The 12,277-nt window shown below is 33.7% G+C and overlaps 2 pseudogenes; both read right to left on the bottom strand.

Moving 5' to 3' along the window:
• Nucleotides 1-344: 344 nt before the first annotated feature.
• On the bottom strand, nt 345-979 carry LOC149558472 (glycine dehydrogenase (decarboxylating), mitochondrial pseudogene; annotated as a pseudogene).
• A 13-nt stretch (nt 980-992) lies between these two features.
• Nucleotides 993-8,818, bottom strand: LOC149558473 (glycine dehydrogenase (decarboxylating), mitochondrial-like; annotated as a pseudogene).
• Nucleotides 8,819-12,277: the final 3,459 nt, after the last annotated feature.

A 12,277-nucleotide genomic window follows, 5' to 3' on the forward strand; every position in this document is an offset into this window, starting at 1 on the left:
ATATCAATGGTTGTTAGTCAAAATTTTCTCTTGAATAGGGTTGTGAGGATATTTTTTCAACATTTGGTTCCTAATTTACTCAAGAATTGGGGTCTGATAATATTGTCTTACAAATTGTTTATTTTACAATGGAGTTGTATTTTCTATTTTATTCCTAACTAATAGAAGTTTATCTAACCCTGAGATGATCAAATCCACTTGATAAATGTTAATCTCTCTTTAAGTTTTGCACTATTTTCTATATTAGGAATAAGTCAATTCTTGAACTATCTATGACTATTGATTGCCTTGTGTTTCTTTTTATTCCTGTCAGAGCCTTCATTCAACTCTATCTACCCTGCTTGTCATTCCCAAACATAAGGATTTATAATTTTTTCTCTATACACATTATCTGCCATCAAACTAGTATGTTTAATGTACATTTTCCCATTCTTAATTTCCATAATCTCCATTTTTATTGATATTGGTAGAATCATGGTTGAGCCCCATAGTGTTGTTGATATCATATCGAGTGGTTGTGGATTCCCTTCAGGAGTAGTAATTCCATTTATTGGTACCAGAGGTTGTGATGGTAAAAATGGTGCCAAATGCTTCTTTACTCCTATAGGCCCCATACCAGAATGTAGAATATAGAATGTCTTGTAAAGATTGAGATGGCATATATCCACTCCAATTCAACTCGAGCTAGTTAGTCCAACCTGCACATTCATGTTTGCACCATCCATGTACACTTGACTATCATTGTCATAAATGATTTAACATATCTTATTTAATACCCTCCTCATACACACCATGCATTGAAGGATAGGTAATCATAAGTGCTACAAGGTTTCCTTATTTTCCTCTACATCCTTCATTTTCTTTAGCAATAGTACAAACAAAAACAATTTTCATTCCACACATTGTAGCACTTGCAGGATTCATTCCATGAGTTGAGACAGTAATAATAGAAGTTTTGATGCCCATCTCCCCTTGCTTAATGATAAGCATATAACCTTTACAATATCAAGGAATGGAGCATCCTCAACATTAACAGTGCCTAATTTCTTTAATCCACTAATAAATGCTCCCGCCAAACCATGTACACATTCTACATTTTTTTTCAATCCTGCCAGGCCATGATAGATTGCATACATAGAAGATATATTGTAATTAATGCCTATATCATGTAGATATTTCTAGTGGCATTATCTTGCCTAATGTGTTGCTCCCTTGTCTACATTTCCATCCTTAGCACAGGATTCCTATGGAAATCCACATTAACTCCAATAATCATCCCAGGCATTATTCATTTTTACTCTTAAGATGTAACCAAGCAATATAAATGAGGGGCCCCCATAGTCTAGTAGGACACCAAATCTTTGAGAAGACCCAAAGATGATATCCACCCCAAATTCCTCAGGAGGCTTCAGTATTGTTAGTGTAGAAAAATAAGAGGCCATGACAACCTTCACACCATTAGCATGAACATTCTTAACAAAATAAGAGTAATCAATAACTTCCCTCTCTATCCTAGGGTGTTGAACAAGCACCCCACAAACATCCTTGGAACTATAATCAAAGTACTTTAGATCAGATTTCATGACATTCAACCCCAACCAACCTACCCTTATATGGCACACATCAAATGTCTAAGGATGAGAGTTACTAAAAATGATAGAAGTCTTCTTATTATCTTTGGTTATATCATTACATATCACAATAGCCTCAAAACTAGTAGTGGCCTCATCCAAAAGAAAATCATTTGACACAGGAGCCCAGTAAGATCTAATATCATGTTCTAGCAATTCAAAAAAGATTCTAGTATATCATGGAAACCATGTTAGGAGGGGACAAGGGACGATGATGGGGCTGAAACCTATGATAAATTATACGCTATTAAAAGTATTAAATTATTACAAATAGGGATGCACTTGCATTTAGGCACAATGCCTAGAGCTCACTGCTCAATTAAAAAAATGTCTTACTACCTTACATATATGGACAACAACTCATAGTTCACAAAGTGCTTGATATCATCCTCTTCATGCATGTTCAATTTCATTGAAGCTCATTGGATTCCACTCATTCCTGTTCACAAGATCATCAATGTATGGCTTGCATCCACACACACACCACACACACTTCAGTCATAAAAGATTACATTCATTGATATAATTCATCAGCCTTGCAGAAGAAAACAAGGAAATGATTAGAAATATGAAAACATCAGGCAAATAAATAAATTACAACCTTTATCTAATGACTTCAGTAGAGACTTGAAGCAGGTCATCTCCAAACCAATCTAAGTTCTCTTTATAGAATTCAATTGGGAGACTATCTACCGCTGGGGTCTTTTCATCATTCAGCTTTTGAATTGCATTTACTATTTCTTATTCTAATACAGTTTAAATATTAATTATTTCTACAATATCATCTGTAATCTTACTGTGAATTATATTTTTTTCTTAGATCTCTTGCACTATGTCCTTGAAATGAGAAAAGTATCTTATAGAACAGTGAAAGTTCTTCTCTATCTCTTTAAGATCACTTAGCAATTTATTATCATCTCATATATAGTCAACTTGTTCTCAGACATTCTTAACTTTCATACATCTGAAGAAGAATTTTGAACTCTTATCGCCATTGTTAAGTCAATTTATTTTGGCTCTTACTCTTAATCCTTGTATATTTTTAGCATGTAGATTTCTCAATAATTTTTTTGCTATGATTAACTCCTCATTCAATTTTGAGTTATTGGGGTCATTTGAATCTTCTTCTCTAGTTTGAACAGATCTTTCTGATGGTCATTTTCTATTTTCCTATTGTCTAAGGCTATTCTTTTGTCCAATAGTTTGAAATATAGTGGCCAAATTTTTATTGTTGTCATTCCATATTTTAATTGCATTTTTATCATATAACGTCCATCTATTAATTTCCCTGGTGGTAAAGATTGGGTAATTGCAATCGTCTTTTAGTAAATTGGTGTTTTGAAGGAATTTATCTTGCTTTTCATTGTCCTAATGTTGATCATTAGATATATAAATCTTATAGTAGCAATAATGATGATTAGATAAAGAACAAGGGGTAACCTTGACACTACATTCATGACAGTCTGATCAAAGCTTAAAAAATCTTTATTGCAATAAAATATATCCAATCTACAATATATCCTTATACTTACCTTTTGGCAATTACACCTAGTAAACCAATTATTTTGGTTTTCTTTTCTATATCCTTCAAGAGGATTGAACAGGTTGAGCTTAATTTTCATTTTATTCTATTAACATTTTCCATTTCCTTTGCACTTATCTCACTTCCTATAGATTTGTCCTCCCTACTCTCAACCATGTTAAAATCAGCTCCCACAATCCAAGGGATGTATTGAAGCCCATATATCCATTTCCACAGCTCATTTCTCTCGTAATGTGCAATGGGAGCATAAATTGAGCACCACATAAACTTTTTATTGTCTTCTTCAATAACAATCTAGAAAACCCTATTGTAAGGAGAGATTTAATGTCTGATTGCAAATGGTACCCATGTGTTTGATGTTTTCATATTGCAAAGGTGTAAGTGGTGGTGTAGGTAAGATTTGAACCTCATAATTATAATTTACACATTTAAAATCATCACACTAAAAGAATTTTAAATTAACTACTACCAAAGTAATATACAGATTGTTCAAGGTAAGGTGAAACAAAATGTACCTGATAGGAAGGTCCCTCAGCTTCAATAAGTGAACCATGTGTGAGTGGTTCTACTAAAAGACATTGATTAGCAAAGTGGTAATTTAGGTACGATTCCAATTCATCCAAATTCATCCACTGCATTAACTCAATAGCTGCATTTATACCACCTCCCACCAGATGTACTCCAATCAGAGCCTCCAAACAGAACCTCCTAAAAACAAAAGAGAAAGAAACTATGTCAATTTCCATACATAAGAAAAACATGGACACTTGCAGAAACCAAATCAGTATTTACTTGAAAGATTGAATGTTGTTCCTCATTAACATGTTCCCCATTTTCTTCAACCAAATCTATTAAAAAAAAGTGGTCCTCTCAGATTATACAAGTAAGCAAACAAGCAACAAACCAATTTTGGAGGAAAGCCAACTCAAGAAAAGTTCAACTAGAATGTGGATTAGTTGCACAAATTTGTGTCTACAATATTAATCATATCCACATTTTCGACCATAGTGGAAAAATAAATAAAAGGATTAGGAAGAGGTTGAATTCAATTCAATGCTAAAATCCATTGAATCAAATAGAATGGAACATTTAATGAAATGGCTGAAGGGTGTATAAGAGAAGTTGAAAGAAGTGTTAAGTATGCACTTTTATCCTCTACAACACTATAGTAACCTAGGACAATGCCTCCAACCGGATAGAAAATAAATCAATGTTTGATAATGGCTACATGGACCATAGTGGACAACAATCACAAGTGCATGAGCTCAGATAGGAAGTTCAAATGGGTCAATCATTGAGTTGGATTGTATCAGGAAGAATGAGTACTCCAGTATGCAGATCAGTGATCAAAGGAGAAATTTTTAGACTTTCCCTTAGCTTCCATGGCTAGCCGTACCTCATCTAGGGTGGCATCACTCCATACTAGGGTTTGCATTAGGTTTGGAGGACACATTCAGAATGGATCAGAACTACAGGCTGGACTAGAATATTTATAATCATTTAGCAATATTAGCTTAGGCACATAGAAGTTAATTTGTATGTAGCTTAAATTAAAACTTTGTGAACATGGATAGTCAATGATGCAGATTTTTTTTGTTGTCTCTTTATCCCCTAGGCCTTTTGTGGTGATTCCTGTGGTGGATTCTTTCTAGCATAAGCTCTTCTCTTTGTATTGAACTTTTGGTAAATTAGTCTTTTAACTGTTGAATTGGCCTAGTGGGTCATCATATATTGTAACCTGGTCTTTTAGTAATGTATTTCCATTTTTCCTTGTCTTTTTTTCTACAAAAAAAGCATCAAAGCTTAGTTACAAGACTCGGGCTTGGCACTCAAACTCAAAATATTGATAAAACAATGAAATAAAAATATTTTATCAAAAAGTGAGTCTTTTAGTATGCAACCCTCATTTAACCAACTTTAAAGACATAATAAAATAATCAAATAGAAGCTACATTGAATCAATACCAAAGAAGATTTGAGTTTTGGGAAACAACATTTTCCTATATATACTCTCGCGAGTGTTCAGGTATAAAAGCTCGTGGACTATAAAATCCATGGCATTAAAACAAAAAGCAAAAGTATCCTTAAATAGCAGATTAGAGTTGTAAAGGTGCCTTTTAGTGTCTTAGCCTTTTGGCTTTAGTTTTTAAATTTTTTTCCTATCTCCTGCTCATTTTTCCTAGTTGAATCTTACTATCAAGACTCAGAAAGTCTGCTCATAACCCAAACTCCAATATAATTGCATCAGAGTTATGATTACCATAATACCTGCTTGGTGTGCCACCAGCAATATTTACTCTTCCCTTCAACCTGGAAACCTGGATATATTTTAGAAGATTGATGTCAATTGATAACTAAAAGCAATAATATAAGAAATTTAGGCAAATTGACAATCAATTGCAACATCTTGTAAAATTTCAACCCAGAGATAAAACTACGTAGATCAGATATTTATATCTGATCCAAAACACAATTTGCAAAAGTAAATGTTATCACCAATAAAAGGAAACACAAGTGCATATGCATGTGCTTGAACTTTGTATATACACTCAAAGACTTAGGTCTACATTTAAACAAGAAATTCAAAATCCTTCTGAACAAATCAGTCTTATCTCAATTTAGATTATGAAAATGAAAGCACAACTTTTACTTCTTTACAATGATTGATACATATCAGATCTATCCATTTAGAATGGAAGGAAAATAAGCCTTTTCAACAAGGTAATATCAAATAATTTCTAAGTATTCAAACAAGAAAATGAACTACCTTACTCTATGATTTGAAACAGTGAATATCAAATGAGCCATATAGAACAATCAATGAAAATGTTCTAAGTGGTCAAGAAAACTATCAAAACTGCATAAAGATCAATGGTATGTAATAATCCCAACTAGGTATGGCTTCAATAAGCACCAATTTCCTTTCCAATTCAGTTGCTTGACATTTCATCAAACACTTTGACAATGACTAACCCTCACTATTATGCAGTTTCTTATGGGATTTTTAAGTGATTCTTCTAGTTTGAATTTTAGATAATATGTTGGAAAGAAATGACAGTACTAAAACTTCATCAAACTAAACCAATTCTAAATATGAGAATCAAATTTGTAATGCTGAATGTACCAATGAAACTCATAAAATTGAAATGCGAATAACTGATATCAAGAACAGTGTAATAATCCCTGCTTGCTCTGATCAAGGAGATCAAGTTTGGGCTAGAAGTATTTTGTCAAATAGTTAGCATGTAACCCAGGTCTTAAGCTTGGATACTACTGTAAGAAATCACTCATGGGAACATAGTAACAAGACCAAAGGAATGTGCAAACAATATGAAAACTCAAGAGATAACAGTTCTAAATTTTTATTATTCTCCACTACAGTAGAGCTCGTACAACATTTAATCTATCTGAAACCATGAAGGAGCAATCATTGACTGTATCCCAAGAAACTAATCTATGTTTACATTACTAACACAAGTTAACAACACAAACAAATGATAAAGAGAACCTAGTATAAATCACAGATAATAGAGGAACTATGCTGTTGTTTACGGATTGTCTTTAATGATCTCAGTTCGAGGCTGCTAACTCCCAGTTACTCCAACATGCACCAGCTACTAGTAATCTATCACAACATGGTGTCTTTGACCTATGAACTCTTTGCAACTGAAGCTATTTGTTCAATGTGTCTCTTGGAGAAGCTTGGAGTGTCGGCCAACTAGTAGTTTCTCTTTCTCCTTCACACACCACCCTTTTAATGCTACAAGGTTATGATGCTGCACATGACTAATGAAAACTTTCTTTGTGGAAAATTATTCTTGTCCTTGGAATGATTTGGAAGAAAGTTTCTTTACTGCCACTGTAGTTCCATCATGAAGTACCCCCTACATTGAGCAAATACATGAAGAAAATAATTAAAACATCAAACAATACTAACAATAGAAGCTACAAAATTAAAACATCAAACAATACTAACATAAGGTAGGGATAAAAGATAGTGGAACCACATTGAGGTTGAGGATTGGGGAGAAGGATTCAAGATACAAATAAAAAATAGAGAACATAACTTGTAGTGAGTCACCACAAACATGGCAGTGAAATTAGACAAATGTAGCGCTCGGCTTGGTAACAATCAAAGACTACTGACAAAGAGGCAAATCAATTGGTCCAAGCACTAGAAAAACACAAGGAGTTGTCTCCAACCAAATTTGTAGACAATTAACCACTGATTTTCAGTCAATAAGGATTAACTCCTTAAGTCCTCTCACAAAGTTAGCTCTCCAGGTCATCTCACCAAGTTGGCCTCTCTATGTAGGGTCACCAATCTACCCCACCAAGTCGCCTCTTTAAGGCCGCTGACAATGTCCCAAAGTAATGGTCTATTCCCAAAGTATTGGTCTATTTCTTCTAATAAAATCAACTTTGCCGCTTGGTATTAGGAGATGATTTCATAAAATTTATCTATGAACCAAAACTGTGATAATATGACAAAATAATTAGCTCCTCCGACTGGTTTGGAAAATTTAATTTAAACTCCTTATAAAAAAATAAATTTTATAATCAAAATCTACAAATCACGTGTATTTTTTCATTGAGATTTTCCAATTAGAATATGCTCAAGAATGAGCATTTACAACTATTAAAAATAGCACTAGCCCATGTTAAGCATAATGATCATAATATTCAGAAAATTGTCAAAGGTAGGGCTGTGTAATAGACTGCTTGGGTTGGGAATTCATTAAAGATGATAAATTTGCAATAATGCATTAAACATTGGAACCTCTGATTATTTTATTCTTTGGAAGGTGAAAAGATCTAGCAAGTGACCTTAACATAAACCTGCAACAAGATTATCCATTCGCACATTTTATCAACATTGGTTAGGATGAAACATAAAATAGGGTTTGAGTTACTTTATTCGGTTTTGCTCTGACTTACATGAAAGTGCGTCTATTTGAAATCTCATCTTCATCTGCAAGCTTGAAATACCCAAAACTCCCAATGTATCCATGCTTTCTATAATTATTATAACTTTGGTATATATAGAAGTGGTGATGTGACCAAGCTCATAAGGATTCAATGGCCATAACTCTGCTCTTCTTCCTATTTTTCTCACAGTCTTGAGCACCATCTTCTAATCCACAGACCCAACAACTATTATCTTGTGCATGCTCATCTCTATGTCCACAGTTTGCACACCTGTAGAGTTTTATGATAGAATTATCAACTAAAGTTTGAATGATTTAACATATCTTATTTAATACCCTCCTCATACACACCATGCATTGAAGGATAGGTAATCATAAGTGCTACAAGTTTTCCTTATTTGCCTCTACATCCTTCCTTAGTTTCTCCATATTGATATTTTCTTTAGCAACAGTTCAAACAACAACAATTTTCATTCCACACATTGTAGCACTTGTAGGATTCATTCCATGAGTTGAGACAATAATGATAGAAGTTTTGATGCCCATCTCCTCTTGCTTAATGATAAGCATATAACCTTTACAATATCAAGGAATGGAGCATCCTCAACATTAACAGTGCCTAATTTCTTTAATCCACTAATAAATGCTCCTGCCAAACCATGCACACGTTCTACATTTTTTTTCAATCCTTCCTGACCATGATAAATTGCATACATAGAAGATATATTGTAATTAATGCCTGTATCATGTAGATATTTCTAGTGGCATTATCTTGCCTGATGTGTTGCTCCCTTGTCTACATTTCCATCCTTAGCATAGGATTCCTATGGGAATCCACATTAACTCCAATAATCCTTGCAGACATCATTCATTTTTACTCTTAAGATGTAACCAAGCAATATAAATGAGGGGCCCCCATAGTCTAGGGGGACACCAAATCTTTGAGAAGACCCAAAGATGATATCCACCCCAAATTGTTTTGTGCTGGTCTCATTTTTAGCTTGTCGCATGTTTCCCTAGTAAGACTCTGTGTCGCTTCCCATTATGACTCTAGTGCCCATCAGATAATGCATTAGTTTCTGGGAGATCCTGGGTTCATTCTTTACTTCCTTCGTAGTCCTTGACCCTAGTTAGAATCAGTTGTTGCCTTGTTTTTTGAAGACACCAAAAATTAAAAAATTTCAAGTCATTTTCCCTCTATATGGAGAAGTTTATAAAAATCCTTGACTTTCACACTTATCCAACCTCAAACCTTAATTTTCACATGTTTGGAGCATTGATCAAATTGGTACACTTGAGATCATTGCTTGGAAATCCTTGGCGAAGGAAGGCTCATTCCTTTAATTGTGAACTTATTGGTTGGTTGCAGACCAGCCACACTACTCTGTAGTTTTCCATAATAGTAGAGAGTTGGCAAGTTCTTCTTGGCCAAGGCAGGGAGAGGTCATAGTCTCAGACTCGTGCAGGCTTCTTCTAGCCACTTCTGAGGCAATCTAGACTGAGGCATTACTCAAAATTCATGCTAAGACTATAGACCACTCCTATGTTTTGAATAGAGTGTTGAAATTGGTGATATCAGATTTTATTTCAAAAATTCATCTTATGGGCAGCAGTAGTCATGGATCATTTTAGACCTATCACATGCGAAGTGTCCATTTTATGTTGGTTTGAGCTTTACTTGGTTTCAAGAATACTATAATATTCTCTACTTAACAAGGCCAACCACGTGAAGGTGGAAGCTCATCTGGCCTCACCCACCTCCCCCTAACATCAATCTAAAGAACCCATTATCATCTAATTACATACTTCATTTATTCATTCATCCATTTATGAACTATAATATTCAATCAATACAATCACATAACATTCATTAATATGATATAAAATTCATTAATACACAATACTAATCAAGACTTCATTAAGACATAACAATATTCATTAACATAAAATAAAAGTCAGTATTAATATGCATCATTCATACATAATTACTTAAAACAAAGTTCTTTCATTATCCAACAAGGTTTATCAAAGAAGATTTTTAAAACATCATTTCTTCATTTTGTTTTTCTGAGCTCTCTTAAGAAAAGTGCTCATAAGAGCATCCATATTTGCATCATTCTCCTCCTCTTCTGGTATGTGTAATGTCAAATTATGATGGCTCCTTCTATTTGGAGGAGCAGGAGGTTGTTGCACTAAAGGGGGATCTGTTGCAAGAACAAGTGAATGAGATAAATTGACATACTCTTTTTAATTTTTTAATTATTACTAGTCTATAATTAAGTGCTAGTACAACATAACATGAATTTTTCTTACCTGACAATGCCACATCATGTAAATTAACATTTTGATCCACTACCACATCAACATGTTGAACACTTGGAACATGTTCCACTCCTTTGGCATGATGTTCAACATGCTCTGAAATATTCAAAAAAAGGATACACGTCAAATTGCAATTGAAGATGTTAAATTGTATTCATAATTGCATAGTTAATTTCCAATAGCAAATTAATACCTCCACCACTATAATGCACATTATGGCCTTCGTCACAAGCAGGTTCTATGGTAGGATATGAAGGCTGCAATAAAATGTTATGCACATTGTTGTGTAGTCAATTTATGTTAAAAACTAATACCAAAAAAGAAAAGGATCAACTATTCAATTTCATTTACTTTTCATCTAACCAATTTACCTGTGAGATATCATTTGGTGAACTGGATTCTTGGGCAAGGCTTACAAATTATTCGTGTAGGTGTGCAGCCACGACTTTATAGCCTTCCTTCAAGGCAAGTTTTCTATCTTCATCTGTGACCTCCACATTGAATTCTGTGCCCTATATTTTTTGCTTAATATCATCAGTTTTGTATGTATGGTTTCACTAGACAAATTTGTTTGCAACATTATATTTAAAAAATTTATTTCATATCATTGCTCCTACTTACAACTCAAGACTAGAGATTCATATAGCCACCAAAGCCAAGTTTGTGTTGGCCAAACTTTTCTAGTCTCGCTTTTGTAGCCACAGATGTGTCCTGCAATCTATGAACAATTTCAAACATCTTAGATTATATATTTACAAATATGAATAATTAGTACATGATTACAATGTACTTAATACTATCATGACATACCTCTTTTTGCCCTGTGTTGCTTCATTATCTCTATCTTCACCTAGCCTTTTTTTCTTTACATCTTCTACTATTTCATTCCACTCCATTGGTGGAATCATAGTAGGATGGTTGTACTTTGGGTTATCCTTAAGAGCCCTTCTATATTGATCCCTCACAATATTTATATGCTTTGCTGCTCTTTTCAGAAGTAGGCCATTGTCAAAAATGTTTTTTCCAAATTTCTTGTCAAAAGATGCAATGAGCTGATTTTTTAATTCCACGGTTTGTAAATTCCACCTTTTTAAAAACAAATAGATTGTTAGATCAATAACTTTAATATATTACAATAAATGGAAGGAAAGAAAAATTATGTAGCAATGATATGAAACTACGTACCTTTTACGTATGGTGGGTCCGAATACTCTCAATGTCATATGAAAAAGATGGTCAAAGAAAACATTATTACCTACAAAAACGTAAAGGATTTATTAGTCCAAAATGAGTAATATAAAAATAAATTAAATTTAAACTTTAAATAAAAATAATTTTAAAGCGCCTGGAAGCTTTTGTTCTTTTAACGGAAACATAGTTTTCTTATTCAGCAATAATGTCCCTTCATATGAACCAGTACTAATCACACGAACTACTCCAGGAAATGGATCAGCTTCAGTAGTACTGCTCTCTGCTGGTCTATCAACCAAAACATCATGACAATCAAAGCAGACACCAAATGAATTAAAGCACACTTATGGATATAATCAAATTGAAGAAATTGACTAGCAAAAATGTTTTTTCCTCGCATTCCATTAAGGATTGCATGTCCTAGACTGCATGTCTTGTTTTTAACAATCAGATTTTGCAATAGTTTATAAGGATTTTAAGAGTAGTTAGTTCAGAAGAATTCATCTCTCATGAATGGAACATATAGCAATCATTGCATCTAAGCAGGGTCTTCACATGAATGCAAAATATGTATGTATGTATGTATGCATGGTGTGTGTATGCATGTGTTTGTGTGTATGTAGGCTTCTATAGACATCATTTAAGCACTAATATGCTACTTC

The sequence above is a fragment of the Cupressus sempervirens genome, chromosome 5, assembly GCF_028749045.1.
Source record: "Cupressus sempervirens isolate cs-2001-9-10 chromosome 5, ASM2874904v1, whole genome shotgun sequence".
In the NCBI taxonomy this organism is placed as follows: Eukaryota; Viridiplantae; Streptophyta; class Pinopsida; order Cupressales; family Cupressaceae; genus Cupressus; species Cupressus sempervirens.